Source organism: Carcharhinus amblyrhynchos, chromosome 3 (genome assembly GCF_965287045.1).
Source record: "Carcharhinus amblyrhynchos chromosome 3, sCarAmb.v2.hapA, whole genome shotgun sequence".
NCBI classification, from domain to species: domain Eukaryota; kingdom Metazoa; phylum Chordata; class Chondrichthyes; order Carcharhiniformes; family Carcharhinidae; genus Carcharhinus; species Carcharhinus amblyrhynchos.
This window is the reverse complement of record NC_137326.1, coordinates 68,004,619-68,022,636: the sequence shown is the minus strand read 5'-3', so window position 1 is coordinate 68,022,636 and position 18,018 is coordinate 68,004,619.

Here is an 18,018-nt window from a genome sequence, read left to right as displayed (position 1 = left end):
GGGTGCTGCCACACCAATCTCGGACAGTGTCCTTAACAGCCATGTCTGTAGGTGCTGGTGGCATATAGGACTCACTCCTTCCTCTCAAATAAGAGGTTAAGGAGCCCCTACATCTGGTAAAAAACCCAGTTTGATCAGAAAGTCCCCTTTGTTTTGGAGATGGCCCATATCCTGTGTATTCAGTCATCTGAGTTGCAGCCTGTTTATCTCTATATTTTTGAATTCAGCCTGCTGTTTTAGTTCTTGCCCAATTGTCCCAGAGTGCTTTATAAATCATCATTTGATGTGGCCCATTTGGCCGCAATCCCTCCTGTTGATCCTGACTGTGAAATGTGATGGACCACAAACTCAGCACCAGTGACTGTCAGGAATTCCCCAGTCTCTTAATTGTCAAGCAAGGCCCAAGCATTGGCAAGCACAGTAATAATACATCCCGACAACATATTTACATTCCAGAAGCTACAGACAGCAACACTCTACAAATATAAAAAAACCACATGTTCCAAACATCATTATTACAATAAGCGAATTACAAACCAAAACATTCAAACAAACATTACAATAAAGTATTCGCAGATCTGAAGCACATTTCGTTGGTAGGATTTCTAATTGTTCATTAGTACAAATTGCAAGGCTTCCTGTAAACATTGCTCTACTGAATTAGAGGAGACCATGATTCAAGGGCATACCCTACATTTTGCCTCTGGGTGATCCTTTTTTCCATAGGCTGAATTGGACTGTAAGGACTATTAGATACACCAGGGTGAACTAAATCAGTAATACTGCCAGGCGTGACATTATGTGAACAAATGGGTGGGTTTGGATGTTTGAACCCCAGTTCCAAAGATCATTCCACTAGGAGGTAACTTTAATTTCTTTAATTCCCCTTTTCACCTCTTGGGTCTGCTGTATTACTTTGGTGAAGGTTCTGTGGGCTGTAGCCAATTTTATCCAAATCTGGTTCAACTCCTCCAGCAGGGGTTTTAGGCTTGTGTCATATTTCTCATGGTACTTCCCTAGAATCTGTCGGAGCTCATCAGTAGTGTTCAAATCTACCCTCTCCCTCTTGTGAATGTTTATTAGTTGAATGAGGTCCACCCTGGCTGGTATGTCTAGTTTGATGCAGAATGTAATGTTAGTAATGTGGCAATGTGTCGTGCCATACTGATTTTGTTTCAAGGAGGTGGTGAGACAGTATCTCCCTGCTCCCTTTTAAGCCACATGAGTTATGTCTGTGTCCAGGCTACGAGCTTCTACTGAACAACTGAGGCTAGAGTTGTCCTGACACCACATAGGGCATGCTCATTTAAGTAAACTGGCAATGGGCATGTGACTATTTCGTCAGTTTGTTGACATCTGTCCCGTGTAGTACCTATGAGCCTCCCTTCATTCTCCGCTGCGCTATTAAAGTGCCGTTGTGCCCTATCCAGATATCTTCATGGATAGTCCCTATATTTTCCACTCCAAATACCCTCAGTCCAATACGGTCGTCAGTGATTATGGGGAGGCCTAATATCATTCCCAGGGCTTTCCCTGGAGTCCCTTTCCAAGTCATCATTGAGCCAAACTTTGGTGACATCTGGCAGCCAGATAACTTTGGTTATTTCTTACTCACAAATAGGTGTTCCATCTATTAGTCACTAGTCCAAGAAGGAACCTGTCCACTGCATATCTGGTCTAGGTTTTCCCCTAGCTGTTCTTATCTTCCATTGTCCATACGCACTACATAAAGTCCAGTTCTGTTACCGGCCATTATCCTTTAATTTTTCCCTGATAATTTGGTTGATTGTCTTGGTGTGCTCTTCTGATATAGTGACCATGTGGCTACTGGCTTCATTTCCAGTCATTTCCCCTCCAATATCTTGCTGATTGTCCTCATTGATGGAACTTAGTGTCTGTTTAACCTGTTGGGTCAGAACCCTAAGTTTATTGTCCAGGTCAGCTAAATCATGGGTGTTGATGGTTGCTACGCCTGCCCCTATGCTGTGGCCATGTCATTGACTAAATTGGATCTCTTGGATCTTTCCTGTCTTTCGTCCATTCCTGTCTTCCGTCCTAACAGTCTGCGAGTCAAGTGGAGGTATAATGTCTTAAGTTGGGGAGAGCACCACTCTGGCAGTTGGGTCCCAGCTATATCCACCCCTACAAGTACCAATTTGTGGTGGATGTTGTCATACAAGGCTTTCCCTGTGTGTTTCAATATCAATCCATTCTGTGGTCCGGGGGGTGGCTTCAGGACAAATCAAGTGGGATTGTTTTGGGGTTGGCTTCAGCCGATTTCTTATTTCATACAATGCACAATTTCCCTCTATGAGTGTCCTGGGGCACCACTGCCTGAGCTTTAATCCTTTTCCTGGGCTGTTGGCCAGACATCGTATTTCGGGGCACCCATCATTTCAAAATCCCCACCAATCCCCTGCTACGGTGACACTCAGATAACATTCAGTTCAACTTCCATTTAGTTTTTTGTATATCACCCACTGGTTGTTATACCCAAACATTATACTCTTATCCGGATGCACCCGGAACACTCCACCCTCACGTTCCCCCGCATCAGGTGGGGCAAACCATAAATAACTGGGACACCAAAAGTTTATCTTGCTTGGGGTGTCCTGCATGCTTATCCTGATGATGAGTCCAATGAGGTCGATCGTAGGTTGCATCTTTGTCATCATTCATCATTGTCCTGAGGAGCTCAATGTAATTTCTGCTGTTATCACATCTAATATTTGACATATATACATACATATAAACTGTCCATGCCCACTCCCCAGCTTTTTTTTTGAACACTATCAATTGTGGCATGGGCAGGAGAACCTGAAAATATCAATTGTCACCTGCATGTCGTAGTTTTTTTATTCTAATTGTAAACCACTGCTGAGCAAAGTTTTGTTCAGATTGATAAATGGATGAGTCGTGGAATGATCAGAAAAGAGCTTGTTTAACTGGCCAGCAAAATCTAGGCGGTTGTTTTATTCTAGCAGCAGTCTCCATTCGCTCAAGGGATTCGAATAGCACTGGAGTCGGTCTGAAATGATCTGTTCCATGAGTATCTTGGAGTTTGAAGGCGGAACACATTTAAAATTTAGCACCAATGCCTCTAAGAATTTAAATGTAGCCCAGTCACTTTGACGATTTTAAAATTTAGGACAGTTGCCTCGATTATTTTAAAATTTAGCACAGTTGCCTTAATGTTTGGTCTTAACTGAAGAGATATGACCAAAGAGCATGGCTTTGGACTGTGCAGATAATCTGTTTAATAATACTAGCAGTATACAGATGGTGTGGGAATGAATTGGTTGTACTTAACCGTGGACATTTGCTGTTGGTCAGTCACCTGCATGCTGAAGGGTTTTGAATAGGTGTTTCCATCAGAGACGGAGCAGGGGTACAGGACGTATTAGAGGGGATAGAGGGAATTTTGAAGGGTGAAGGGACACAGGCTGAAGTAATTATACACATAGGAGAGAAGGATGTAGGAAGGCAGAGCAGGGTGGATGTACATAGGCAATTCAGTGAGTTGGGGGCCAAGCTGAAGAGCAGGGCCTCCAGGGTGGCATTCTCTGGGCTGCTGCCTAGTAACAGCATGGCTAGGAGTAATGAGATCATGCAGCTGAATGTGTGGCTGAGGGATTGGTGCAAGGTAGAGGGCTTTACTTTTGTCGATCACCGGGAAGTATTTGTGAGAGAAGGACACCTGTACCAGAGGGATGGGGAACATTTGAGTGGGAGGGGGGCAAATATCTTAGCTGGGAGGTTAGCTGGAGTGTTTTGGCAGGGTTTAAACTAATAGGGAAGGGGGGTGGGGATGAGACTGATAGCTCACCAGGCACTGGGATTGGGAGCGAGTTGGGTGACAGGGTAGGTTTGGTTGAGAGGAAAATTATCAGGAGGAAAGAGGATCCGAGTGGGCCTGGACGTTTGGATTGCGTTTGTTTTAGTGCGAGGAGTGTAACGGGTAAAACGGATGAGCTTAGGGCCTTGATGTTCATGAGGAATTTAGATGTGGTGGCAGTGACGGAGACGTGGTTAAAGGAAGGGCAGGACTGGCAGCTGAATATTCCTGGGTATAAGTGTTTTAGGTGTGACAGAGGAGGGTTGAAGAGAGGTGGTGGGGTGGCGTTGTTAGTTAAGGAGCACATCACAGCAGTGCAGAGGGAGGATAATATGGAGGAGTTAGGGATTGAGTCGCTGTGGGTGGGGTTGAGGAATAGGAAGGGAGCGATTACTATGCTAGGGGTGTACTATAGGCCACCCAACAGCCCAAGAGCAGTGGAAGAAGGCATATGTAAAGACATTTTAGATAGGTGCAGAAAGAATAGGGTGGTTGTAGTGGGTGACTTTAATCTTCCTGGAGTGGATTGGAAGGTGCCTAGGGTTGGGGTTCGGATGGGGAGGAATTTGTAAAATGTGTGCTGGAAGGGTCCTTGGAGCAGTACGTAACTAGCCCGACTAGGGAGGGGGCTATACTGGATTTAGTTTTGGGTAATGAGCCAGGGCAGGTTGTTGAGGTTGCAGTAGGCGAACATATGGCTAACAGTGACCACAAGTCTGTCTACTTTAGGATAAAAATGGAAAAGGATGAGTGCTGTCCGAAGAGGAGGGTGCTGAACTGGGGGAAGGCAAGCTATAGCCTTATTAGGAAGGAGCTGATGGACACTGATTGGGAGAGGTTGTTAGCGGGTAAGTCCACGGTTGGCAAGTGGGAGGCTTTCAAGGGAAAACTGAAAGGTTGCAGGAAATACATGTGCCAGTAAAGAGGAAGGATGGGAAAGGCAGGATTAGAGAGCCGTGGATTACAGAGGATATTGAGGACTTGGTCAGGAAGAAGAGAGTGGCATATGTTAGGTCTAAACAACTGGGAACGGAGAGCGCACTGGAGGAATATAGAGAGAGCAGGAGGGAGCTCAAAAGGGGAGTGAGAAGGGTGAAAAGGGGACATGAAATGGCTTTGGCTGATAGGATTAAGGAAAATCCAAAGGCATTTTACTCTTATATTAGGAACAAGAGGGTGGTTAGAGGGAAAATAGGTCCTCTTAGGGACAAAGGAGGGGAACTGTGCATAGAATCTGAGGGAATGGGGGAGATCCTGAATGAATATATTGCGTCGGTATTCACAAAGGAGAGGGGTTTGGTGTCTTGTAATGCCTTGGAGGAAGCTGTAGACCAGTTGAAGGAAATATCCATTACGAGCAAGGAAATGTTAGGGTTTTTAGCCAGCATACAAACTGATAAATCTCTGGGGCCTGATTGCATTTATCCTAGGCTGCTTAGGGAGGCGAGAGATGAAATTGGTGGACCTCTGATGCAAATCTTTGTCTCTTCTTTGGACACAGGTGAGGTCCCAGAGGACTGGAGGGTAGCTAATGTGGTACCGCTGTTTAAAAAGGGCAGTAGGGATAACCTTGGTAATGAGAGGCCAGTGAGTTTGACATCAGTGGTAGGAAAGTTGATGGAAAAAATTCTTAGGGATAGGATGTATACGCATTTGGAGCGTTGCGATCTGATTAGGGATATGCAGCATGGCTTTGTTCAGGGGAGGTTTTGCCTTATGAATCTGGTAGAATTTTTTGAGAAGGTGACAAAAGTGGTTGATGAAGGACAAGCCGTTGATGTCGTCTATATGGATTTCAGTAAGGCGTTTGACAAAGTCCCTCACAGTAGGCTGGTAGAAAATGTTAAGGCTCATGGGATACAGGGACAGGTATCTAGATGGATTGAAAACGGGCTAGGCAACAGGAGACAGAGAGTAGTAGTGGAAGGGTCCTTTTCTAGCTGGAAGCCTGTCACCAGTGGTGTGCCGCAGGGCTCAGTACTGGGACCTCTTCAATTCGTAATATATATAAATGACTTGGAAGAGGGCGTACGTGGTGTGAACAGCAAGTTTGCAGATGACACCAAGATGGCAGGATTGGCGGGTAGTGAGGAGAAGTGTCAGGTGACACAGCAGGATATAGATAGGCTGGTATATTGGGCAGATAAATGGCAGATGGAATTTAATCCTGATAAATGCGTGGTGATGCATTTTGGAAGGAATAATATAGGGAGGAGTTACATGATAAAGGGTAGACCTATTAAGAGTATAGAGATGCAGGGGGACCTGGGAGTGCAAGTGCACAAGTCTCTGAAGGTGGCAACTCAGGTGGAGAAGGTTGCAAAGAAAGCTTACGGAATGCTAGCCTTTATAGGAAGGGGTATAGAGTACATGAGCTGGCATCTAATGCTACAGTTGTACAGAACGTTGGTTAGACCGCATTTGGAGTACTGCGTCCAGTTCTGGTCACCTTACTACCGGAAGGACGTGGAGATCCTGGAGAGAGTGCAAAGGAGGTTTACCAGGATGCTGCCTGGTATGGAGGGACTGGGTTATGAGGAAAGATTGGGAAAACTGGGGGTCTTCTCCTTAGAAAGACAGAGATTAAGGGGGGATCTGATAGAGGTGTATAAAATAATGAAGGGTATAGATAGAGTAAACAGCGGCAGGCTTTTCCCTAGATTGGAGACAAATATCACAAGGGGTCACGAGCTAAGGGTGAGGGGGGAGAAGTATAATTTGGATACTAGAGGGAGGTTTTTCACACAGAGTGGGGGTATGGAATGCGCTACCAAGTAAGGTGGTGGAGGCACGCACGCTGGACTTGTTTAAGGTTTACTTAGATAGGCACATGAGTGAAACAGGGATGGAGGGTTATAGGAGACTGTTTTAAATAAGGGTCAGAGCCTTGGGACGTTCCTGGAAATCTAACGCTACATGTGTTGATGTTTTGTCTCTTTTACTCCGCAGGTGTGTCGGTCCACCTTGTTGTCTAACGAGGGGCATGCACACGGTGAGTCGTGCGTGGGCTGCTCTTGGATGTTTCGAGAGTGGCCTAGTACTTCGCGTCGTTTGTGTATGCTTAAAACTGGACCAGCGGATGGGCACCACAACAGCTCAGTGACTATCACTGCTAGCTGTGCAGATACATGGATTTGGGCCAGTATCTGTGGGAGTTTGTGCATTCTTCCTGTGGTTGCGTGGGTTTCCTCTGGGTGCTCCGGTTTCCTCCCACACCCCAAAGATGTGCTGTTAGGCTGATTGGTGTAACAAATTGTCCCTAAATTATTCTCCCCTGAATCTGGTTTCCAATGGGGGTACCATAAGCATAGACACGGGTCAAGGGAGGTGTAGGAAAAATACATTGTTAAGATGGCACGCGGACTCGTTGGGCCGAAGGGCCTGTTTCCCATGCTGTGTTGTTCTTTGTTCTTTGTTCTTTGTATTCTTGTACCTTGCATTGTAGGCTGAATTTCATCATTTGAAGCATCTTAGATTCCTTCATTCAGCATTTCTGTTAACATGTTGTCCAGTGGAGACTCATCCTCTGAATCATTTGTCTCATGGGGCTCCATCATTACTTCCTCACCTGGCCTCCATACCCATAAAACATAGAACATTACAGCACAGTACAGGCCCTTCGGCCCTCGATGTTGCGCCGACCAGTGGAACGAATCTAATGACCTTCTAATCTAAACTATTCCAATGTTATCCACATGCCTATCCACTGACCATTTGAACGCCCTTAAAAATAGCGAGTGCACAACTGCTGCAGGCAGGGCATTCCACGCTCTTACTACTCTGAGTAAAGAATCTACCTCTGATATCCGTCCTATAATTACTAACCCTCAATTTAAAGCTATGTCCCCTCGTGTTAGCCATCACCATCCGAGGAAAAAGGCTCTCACTGTTGTCCCTATCTAACCCTCTGATCATCTTGTATGCCTCAATTAGGTCACCTCGTAACCTTCTTCTCTCCAATGAAAATAACCTCAAGTCCCTCAGTCTTTCCTCATAAGACCTTCCCACCATACCAGGCAACATCCTGGTAAACCTCCTCTGCACCCTTTCCAATGCCTCCACATCTTTTTTATAATGCGGCGACCAGAACTGTACGCAATACTCCACGTGCCGCCGCACCAGAGTTTTGTACAGTTGCAACATGATCTCACGGTTCCGATAGCATGGTAAGGGTGAGGGTCTGGTCCAAACCTGCAAGTTGATAAGAAGGTGTCCGGGGAAATATGTTTCCTGGGTGAGGCCATTCTGATTGTGTAGTGTCATCCACTCCTATCTGCAATGTGAGATGCTGGGAGTGATTATTCTGAGTTCTGTAGGCTTTTAGTTGATTGACATGGAACCAGCTGATTTTCCCGTTGGCAATCAGGACCTTGTACACTGATGGGCTTATTTTGTCAGTGATGGTGTGCAGACCTGCATATCTCGGGGGCAAGAAAGTACTGGAGTTGTCGAGGGAAATCATTACCTGCTGCCCAACTGTATATTCTACCGGGTGTACCCTTTTATCAAAATATGCTTTGCTCTGTTTCTTTTTAACTCCTAATGGAACAGCTGTGGCAAACTGGGCTGTTTTAATGTTTTTGGTTATCTGCTGGACAGCTTTCTCGTGGGTGAGCACTGTGATAGCAGGCCCAGTTAAGTCAAACCCCAATAAATATTCAGCTCCCTTCATAGGTCAGCCAGTCATTAATGTGTGGGGGGTGAATCCAGTAGAACTGGAAACAGTGTTACATACCATCATGAGGGCAAAGGGAAGTACTATATTCCATGTTGTGTTGTTTTGCTGCACCATCTTTCTAATGATCCCTTTTAGCGTTTGGTTCGTGCGTTCTATGATTCCACTGGATTGTGGATGGCAGGCGATATGGAATCTCTGCTGGATGCCGAACATAGCCATAACGTTCTGAATCACCCGCTCGGTGAAATGTGTCCCTTGGTCGGACTCTATGCTGTGGGGAAGACCCCATTGTGTAAACACCTGCTGGGCTAATATCTTTGCAGTGGCCTTAGCTGTGTTGGATCTAATGGGGAAAGCCTCGATTCATTTGGTGAAAGTGTATTATTACCAGGATGTATTTAAATCCATTCCTACATGGCAGTAGTGGACTGATATAATCAATTTGGAGATTTGTCCAGGGGCCTTCTACTGTCTGTGTGTGTCTCAGCTCCATTTTTCTGGCAAATGTACTGGGGTTGTTCTGGGAACGAATTAAAAAATTGTCGATATAATGGGCGATATCATCAATGGCGGGGGTTGGAAATAGGCCTGGGTGACTCACTATGTGTGTGACTGCTGCTAGTTGGACAGCTTGAGCACTCAAATGGTTGGATAGTTTGACGGCGAGCTCTATTAGTGGCTGTCCCTGTTGATTTCCCACATAAATGCCACATCCTGTGATTCTGGTCCCATCCTCTATGGTGGATGAACCGTCTACATGAATTCTCATGGCTGAGTCTGTCTGTTGGGGGCTGTCTGTTTTTTCCCTGACCGTGTCTCCTGTTTTTTCAGGATAAACGGACCTGTGGGGTCCTTTGTGGCTATAACCTGACACTCGTGCAGATCTCCCCCCATAATTTAAATTATTTGCCAGGAACGTGGGCACTTTAGTTTGCTTTACAGTGATGTCCCTACCCTGCAGAAGTAGTGTCCAGTGGGCAGCGCAGACCTGGCTTACTGAGCCATCTTTAAGACAGCCACCCAGCAGAAGCTGGGTTGGGGTGTGTTCAGTGAGAATGGTTATTGGGTTCAATCCAGTGATACAGACAAAATGCTGCACGGCCCAAAATATCACGAGCAGGTGTTGTTCACACCCGGAGAAGCCCTGTTCGACTGGTTCTAATACCTGTGAGGCATAGTCTATTGGGCTTGGTCTACCTTGTCTTTCTTGTAATAATACTGCTCAAAGTATGTGGTCGGTGGCTGCAACTTCTAAGGCGTATGGTAGATCTGGGTCAGGGACTAGTAAGATTGGTGCTGTGGTGAGGGTGCATTTTAAATCGGTTACTGCAGCTGTGTGCTGCACAGTCCACTTCCAGGTCGCGTTTTTCTTTATTAACCTGGACAGTGGGGCTGCTTTGGTGGCGAAGCCGTCTATATCTTTCTGACAGTACCCTACTAGACCTAGGGAAGATTGGAGGGCACTCACATCCTGGGGCAATGGGAGATGCACAGTGGATTCTATCCTTTTTTTTGTTCGATCTCCTTCTTCCCATGTGTGTAGGTATATGATTTTGGGTTGCAAAATTTCGGTCTTTTTTGGGTTGACTTTGCAGCCAAATGAGTGGAGCAGCGCGAGCGATTCAACTAAAAATGTTACATGTTCCTCTTTGGTGTTAGTCTGTAACAAGAAATCATCTATATATTGGATCAAGCACTTGGGTCAGAAAAGCTTTTCTAGCCCAGTAGCTAGTTGCCTGTGGAAGGTGGATGGAGAATTATGGCAACCCTGTGTTAGGTAAGTCCAAGTGTATTGCTGTCGTTGGAAGGTAAATGCAAACTTGTACCGGCAGGACCGATTTAAAGGGATGGACCAGAAACTGTTACTGATAACCAGTACCGTGAAAACCTTTGCCTGGGCTCCCTGTCTCATCATGGTGATGGGGCTTTTAGCTGCTGTGGGAGCTGTGAGTGCGGTAACCTTATTTAATTTCCAATAATCAATCGTTAACCTCCATGATCTGTTTGCCTTTTTTACAGTCCATATCGGTGCATTATTTGTGGTTGGCACTTGTCTCAATACCCGCTGCTGTAATAGACTATCAATTAATTTGACCACCTCTCCCTCTGCCTGTCTGGGGAAACAGTATTGTTTCTATGGTTTTGAGTCCGGCCCTTCAGTTAACACCTCCCCAGATATCTGGCCACAATCATGCTTATGCTGCACAAACACCCCATTGTTTCTTTGAAGCATCTCCCCGATGGCCAGGTCACTACTAATCATTAAGGAATCAAACCAGAATTCCCCTATTGTGCTAACCCTATGAGCATATGTCCCGACTGGAATGATTGATGTTGCTCTGCTAATCGTAGCCATCTGCCAAATGCATTGATTAACCAGATCAAATGAAAGATTACATTTATTCATGTAATCAGACTGAAGAATGCGTACTACGTTTGGGAGAATGTCAACTAACACCACTGGATAGTCACACGCCATGCTACCTATGTGAACTTGTACAGGGACTGTAATGCGTCCCTCCTGCATGTGTCCTGCGAATCCACTGAGTGTAATTGTGCCCATATAAGCCAAGGGATGTCTGTCTTTAATTTTGATACATTTAGGGTAGTTCGGGAGCCTCCAGTATTCCAAAGAAATTCTACGAGGTGGCCTCTTACCTCGCAATAAACTAGGGGTCCCCCTACACTATGCCACCTGGTGCTACAGCCCCATGTTGGGGAGGCTGGACACCAACAATCTCGGGTTGCATAGGCCTAGACAGTTGGGTATAGTGGTGAGCTAACGCTTATGGTATTCATGGGGTGGGCGATGTTCTCTCTTGTACCTAGGAGCTGACCTAACTGGTGGAGCCGTGGTCCTGGTGCTCTCAGGGACCATGTATATGGTGGTAGGGGTCTCCTACAATCTCGGGCGAAGTGTCCTGGTTGCCCACAATTAAAAAATGTCCCTCTATCTCTCCCTGGGGCTGCTGTGTAAGGTGGAGCTGTACATCTCTGGAGTTGGGGATCCCCTCTACCCTCATTTCTCCATACTGGAAGCTGGCTAGCCCTCATCAAAAGCTTTCTCGCCTCCCTTTCTGACTGATACGTTGGGGGTCCCTGAACTTCCTGTTCCCAGATTCAAGCTAACTGTCAGAGAACCCATGCTTCATTGCGTGTGGTCTATGTGGGGTTAAAATTAGCACAGGATTTCTTGCCCTCCTCTGTGGTGTGCAAGGTTTGATTTGATTTGATTTATTGTCACATCTATTAACATACAGTGAAAAGTATTGTTCCTTGCATGCTATACAGACAAAAATACTGTTCATAGAGAAGGAAAGGAGAAAGTGCAGAATGTAGTGTTATAGTCACGGGAAGGATGTAGAGAAAGATCAACTTAATGCAAGGTAAGTGCATTCAAAAGTCTAACAGCAGCTGTTCTTGAGTCAGTGACCTCAGACTTCTGTATCTTTTTATCTAAGAAAGAAGGTGGAAGAGAGAATATCTGGAGTACATAGATAATTATGCTAGCTGTTTTGCTGAGGCAGTGGGAAGTATAGACAATGTCAATAGATGGGAGGCTGGTTTGCATGATGGACTGGGCTACATTCATGACCTTTTGTAGTCCCTTGCGGTCTTGGGCAGAGCAGGAGCTATACCAAACTGTGATACAACCAGAAAGAATGCTTTCTATGTTGCATCTGTAAAAGTTGGTGAGAGATGTAGCTGATATGCCAAATTTCCTTAGTCTTCTGAGAAAATAGAGTGTTGCAGGGCTTTGTTAACTATAGTCTCGGCATGAGAGGACCAGCACAGGTTGTTGGTGATCTGGACACCAACTTTCTACTTTGTCCCCATTGATGTCGACAGGGGCATGTCCTCCTTTATGCTTCTTGAAGCCGACGACAATCTCCTTTGTTGTGTTGACATTGAGGGAGAGATTATTGTTGTCACGCCAATTCACCAGATTCTCTATCTCATTCCTGTACTCTTCCTCATCATTGTTTGAGATCTGACCCACTACGGTGGTGTCGTCAGCAAACTTGAAAATTGAATTGGAGGGGAATTTGGCTGCACAGTCATCGGTGTATAAGGAGTATAGTAGGGGGCTGAGAACACAGCCTTGTGGGGTACAGGTGATGAGGATGATTGTGGAGGAGGTGTTGTTGCCTATCCTTACTGATTGTGATCTGTGAGTTAGGAAGTTCAGGATTCAGTCACAGAGGGAAGTGCCGAGGCCCAGGCCACTAATATCCTACCCCATTTGGATGAATCGGTCTCATTTATTGTAATCCGATCTAATTCCCCAAATACTCCCGTGAAATGGATCCATAAACAACCAACAAAGACAGTCAGATGTTCTCCTTTCCTCTGTCTACATTTTTTTAACCCATCTACAGGATCCCCTTTATTAAACCCTACCGTGTTCAACATCACATCCTTGATTTTGGTTAAGGTTCCTTTCCCAACATTTTGAGGGGCTGACAGGGCAGACCATACAGACTTCCTTAAGCACATGACTATCAATTTCACTTCTTCCTTTTCATCTAGCCCATGCATTATCTTTTGCTGTTTAATGTCCTCAAAGAAACTGTGTGGGTCAGCCAATGGCTCAAAAGTTGTGATTTTATTTGCGATTTCAGCCAATTGTGCCACTGTAAATGGGTCCATGTATGTTATAGCTGGGCCCTGAGACTCTCCTACCTGACGTTCAGTCATTACTGGGTGCATCGGTACTGGGAGTGAATCTGGGGACGTGGGGGGTATGACTTCCCCTGGGAAAGATGGTGGTGCACCCCAATCCTCAATTGTTGTAACATACAGTTTAACATTCTCCTTAACTCTTCCCGATCTGCATCCTCTATCTCTTCCTCCTTTACTGTCCCAAAGGTAGGCATAAATCCGGTTAGAACGGATAATAGGGGATTCCAGCTGGGAAATTTCTTGCTGGCATTTAGAGTGGTTAGCAGTTGCGTGTCTCTGTTCTTTACTGGCTTGATGTAGCCCTTTTATTGCCACCTGCAGATCAGTGCACTTAGCTCCCAATCATGCTATCACCCGCCCATCTTTTGCCAAAACAACTTGCTGGGCGTCTTGATAGTTCTTTCATACTGGGTTTGAAAATTGCACAGATGCAATAAATTTGCCTGGTTGGTTCTCTTTAATTCATCTATCTTGCTGTCTTTTTCATCTCTTATTTGTTCTATTTGCTCCTGCTGCTGCTCTTTCAGTTCCTTAACCTCCTCCTCCTTTTCCTTCTGTGCCTTCTTCGATTCCTCTAGTTCCTTACAATGTTAAAATGGCGGCACGGGCTCATTGGGCCGAAGGGCCTGTTTCCCGTGCTGTATTGTTCTTTGTTCTTGTGAACTGTGTTTAATTCCTTTTCTGTTCCTAGCAGCTGTCCGAAGCAGTTCACCATGGCAGTCACTTTCTCACATTTGCCTGCCCGTTTTCCCTGAACTTTCCTTAGATCATCCCAATACTTCTGTCCTAGGGGATCCCTGCCCCGTATCAGTAGTGGTGCAAGATTCTGCCCATAGGAGCCACCCTTTCTTAATATATTCTCTGGTTTTTGTTTCCTACTTTTCTGTCTCAGTGCTGTTTCCTGCCATTTTATATTTTGATGATATGGGGTAGGGAGTTGATCGGACACCGGGTGCAGCTTTGGGCTATGTTCTGGTCCTAATCCCTATGGATTCTAATGTAATGAGTTTACCCTATCCTTCTTGTTAGCAACAACGCATGTATAATGACAATTCCCGAAAGCAGTAATTTGTCCACTCGGGAGTTTACACCTATTGACTCTGGGTTTTAAATAACCGTTCTGTAGAGACCCTCCACTCCCTTCGATTTCCCTAAAATCCTAGCCGTCACATGGGGCATTTACTGTGTAAATTCGGACCCAGGCTAATTCTCCAGGAGTATTGGGTTCTGTGGGATTCGGTATTGGACCAACAAAGTTACTTCTTGTTGATGTCCCACCAGAGTTGCCAATTTGTCGTGCTTGCTGCACAGTCTGTTTTAACCCTAATACGGTGGACAAGGAATTGCAAGTAGACTTCTTGTTAGTACAACAATATTTATTTAAACACACAATCAATAATCACCCACCCAACCAACAATAACTTATCTTACAGAAATACTCAAGTTCAAGTCCAATACTAGACCTTGACTTAACTTTGTATGACTGGCAAGTGCCCAAGCAGATATTGGCCTCTATCTGTGCGCTGGTCTTGGTTGTCCTCTGCGTAGTCTGGTCCTTTGGTCTGGTCTGGCACTCTGGCTCTGGTCTTCCTTCTTTCTTGGGTGTGGTGGCTCTCCTCGTGCTGGTCGTTGCTGGCAATGGTCACCAGTGTTGTAGCTTGTTTGTGGGGTCAGAGAGAGAGAGATCCTTGGTTGCGCGGTATCCTTTATACCCCGTTGGTTTGTGCGGTCCTTTTGGCTATTACCAATCAATCGGTCAATAATTGATCACCCTGATCGATAAAGTCCAGTTGGGTGCTGTCACACTAATTTCCGGGTGTATCCCCAATGGCCATGTCTGTAGGTGCTGGAGGCACATAGGACACACACCACCCTCTCAAATAAGGGGTTAAGGTGCCCCTACATCTTCTAAACAACCCAGTTTGACCAGAAAATCTCCTTTTTTCTGGAGATGGCCCATGTCCTGTGTATTCAGTCATTTGAGCTGCAGCCTGTTTATCTCTATCTTTTAGGCTGCAGCCTGCTGTTTTAGTTCTTGTCCAACTGTCCCAGAGTGCTTTATGAATCGCCATTTTAGGTGGCCCATTTGGCCACACCTCCATGCTTTTGTGCTCTATGCCCCTATTAATAAAGCCCAGGATACTACTTTATGCTTAATTAACTGCTCTCTCCAACTGCTGTGCCACCTTCAATGACCTGTGTATATATTCACCCAGCTCCCTCTCCTGATGCATCCCTTTAAGAATTTCATCCCTTATTTTATATTGTCTCTCCATATTCTTCTTACCAAAATGCATCACTTCATACTTCTCCACATTGGACTTCATCTGTCACCTATCTGCTTGCTCCCCCAACTTGTCTATATCCTTTTGAAGGTTTAACTGTTTTCTCCACAGTTTTCAATACTTTCAAGTTTTGTATCATCCAAAATCTTTGAAATTGCCCCCGGAACACCAAAACCTAGATCATTAAAATGTATTAGGAAAGACAAGGGTTCCATTACCAACCCCTGGACAACACCACAACAAACCTTCCTCCAGCTTGAAAAATATCCATTCATCATTTCACATTTCTTCCTGTTATTCAGCCTGTTTAGTATCCACGTTGCTACTGTCCCTTTTGTTCCATGAATTATAACTTTCCTCATCTGTCTGTTGTATGGTAAGACTATTTAACTGGAAGAGGACCAAATTCAATGGATCTGTCTCGGCTAAACTGGAGTCAAAAATTAGCAGGCAAAACTGTAAAGGAATAATGGACTGCCTTTAAAGAGGAGATAGTTCAGATACAATCATATAAGGTGGGAAAGGAGGAATAACAAACACCAGAATTTCATGGTTGATGAAAAAGATAGAAGCGGGAAGAGGATACATATGACAGATTTTCAGCTGAGAACCAGTTTTCCAAGGGAAAGAGAAAAAGAAAATACTAGAAGCAGAGACAGTGTGAGAAGAGAATGGCACAACATAAAAGGGAGCCCAAAAGTTTTCCATTGGAATATCAATACTAAAAGGGAGGGGTTGCGTCCAAGTGGGACCAAAAAGGGGATCTAAGCATGGTTGAGGCATAAAATGAGTGCTTTGCATCTGTCTTTACCAAATTCATTTACCTTTCTGGCCAAATTCACAGCAAAAGAAGAGATAGCAGGAACACTCGATGGGCTAAAATTTGGCAAAGAGGGGGCATTGGAAATGCTGGCTATACTTAAAGTTGATAAATTACCAGGACTGGGATGGGATGAGTCCAAGGATTCTGATGGAAGTGAAAGTGGAAATTGTGAAGACACTGGTCAAAATCTTCCAATGCTCCTGTGATAATAATCAGGGGTGCTACTAGAGAACTAGAGAACACCCTGTGCAGAAAATGTAGATTCAACAATCACCAGCCAGACAGTTTATCTTTAGAGGTGGTGAAACTTTCAAGATGATAATCCAGGAGATAATAGGCAGAAAAGGACCCTACCCACGCACCCCCCCCCCTCCCCCGCCATCACTCACCTGCTGATTTGGTTCCAGCAATGATCAGTGTTGGGGACTGCCTGCAGCCCTAGCATTAGCCTTTACTCCTGATGGTGCTGCCGGAACTGAAGAGATTCCAGCCATTTGACTGGCCAACAACTCTTGGACTTCATCCCAGATTAGGTAGCCTGACATCTGCTGTCTGCAAATTAACTCAGGGCTCTTTGGGCATCTGGAGGTGGTCTTATCCTTGACCTTTATCGCAAAAGAGAATGTGGATCGGAGTCCTTGGCGGATCGGATAAAGGAAGACCCCAAGACTTTTTACTTTTATGCCAGAAATAAAAGAATGACCAGGGTGAGGTTAGGGCCGGTCAAGGATAATGGTGGGAACTTGTGCATGGAATCAGATGAGATAGGTGATGCGATTAATTAATACTTTTCTTCAGTGTTCACTAAGGAGAGGGGCCATGTTTTTGAGGATGAGTGCATGACACAGGCTGATAGGATGGAGGAGGTAGATATTCTGAGGGAAATGTATTAGCAATTTTAAAAAACCTGAGGGTTGATCGGTCCCCTGGGCCAGAGGGAATACATTCTAGGATACTTTGGGAGGCAAGGGATGAGATCGTGGAGCCTTTGGGTCTTCACTGTCCACGGGGATTGTAAGCTTGTGAGTTTACTATCAAATAAATTGGTTGGACTTAAACCTGGTGTTGTCAGACTTCTTAGTGTGTTTACCCCAGTCCAACGCCAGCATCTCCACATCACGGGGATTGTGCCAGAGGACAGTGAAAATGACATGGTAGCACAGTGGGTAGCACTGCTGCTTCACAGCTCCAGGGACCTGGGTTCAATTCCTGGCTCGGGTCACTGTCTGTGTGGAGTTTGTACATTCTCCTCATGTCTGCAGGGATTTCCTCCGGGTACTCTGGTTTCCTCCCATGGTCCAAAGATGTGCAGGTTAGGTTGATTGGCCATGCTAAAAATTGCCCCTTAGTGTCCTGAGATGTGTAAATTAGAGGGATTAGTGGATATAATATGTAGGGATATGGGGTAGGCCCTGGGTGGGATTGTGTTCGGTGCAGACTTGATGGGCCAAAGGGCCTCTTTCTGCACTGTAGGGTTCTATGGTCTGTGGTCTATGAACTGGAGAATGGCGAATGTTGTTCCTCTCTTCAAGAAAGGAAATAGGAATGACTTTGTAATGATAGGCCTGCCAGTCTTACTTCAGTGGTCAGTAAGTTAATGGAAAAGGTCCTGAGGGATAGGATTTATGACCATTTGGAAAGATGCACTTAATCAGGAATAGTCAGCATGGATTCACAAGGGGTAAGTCTTGCCTCACAAATTTGCTTGATTTCT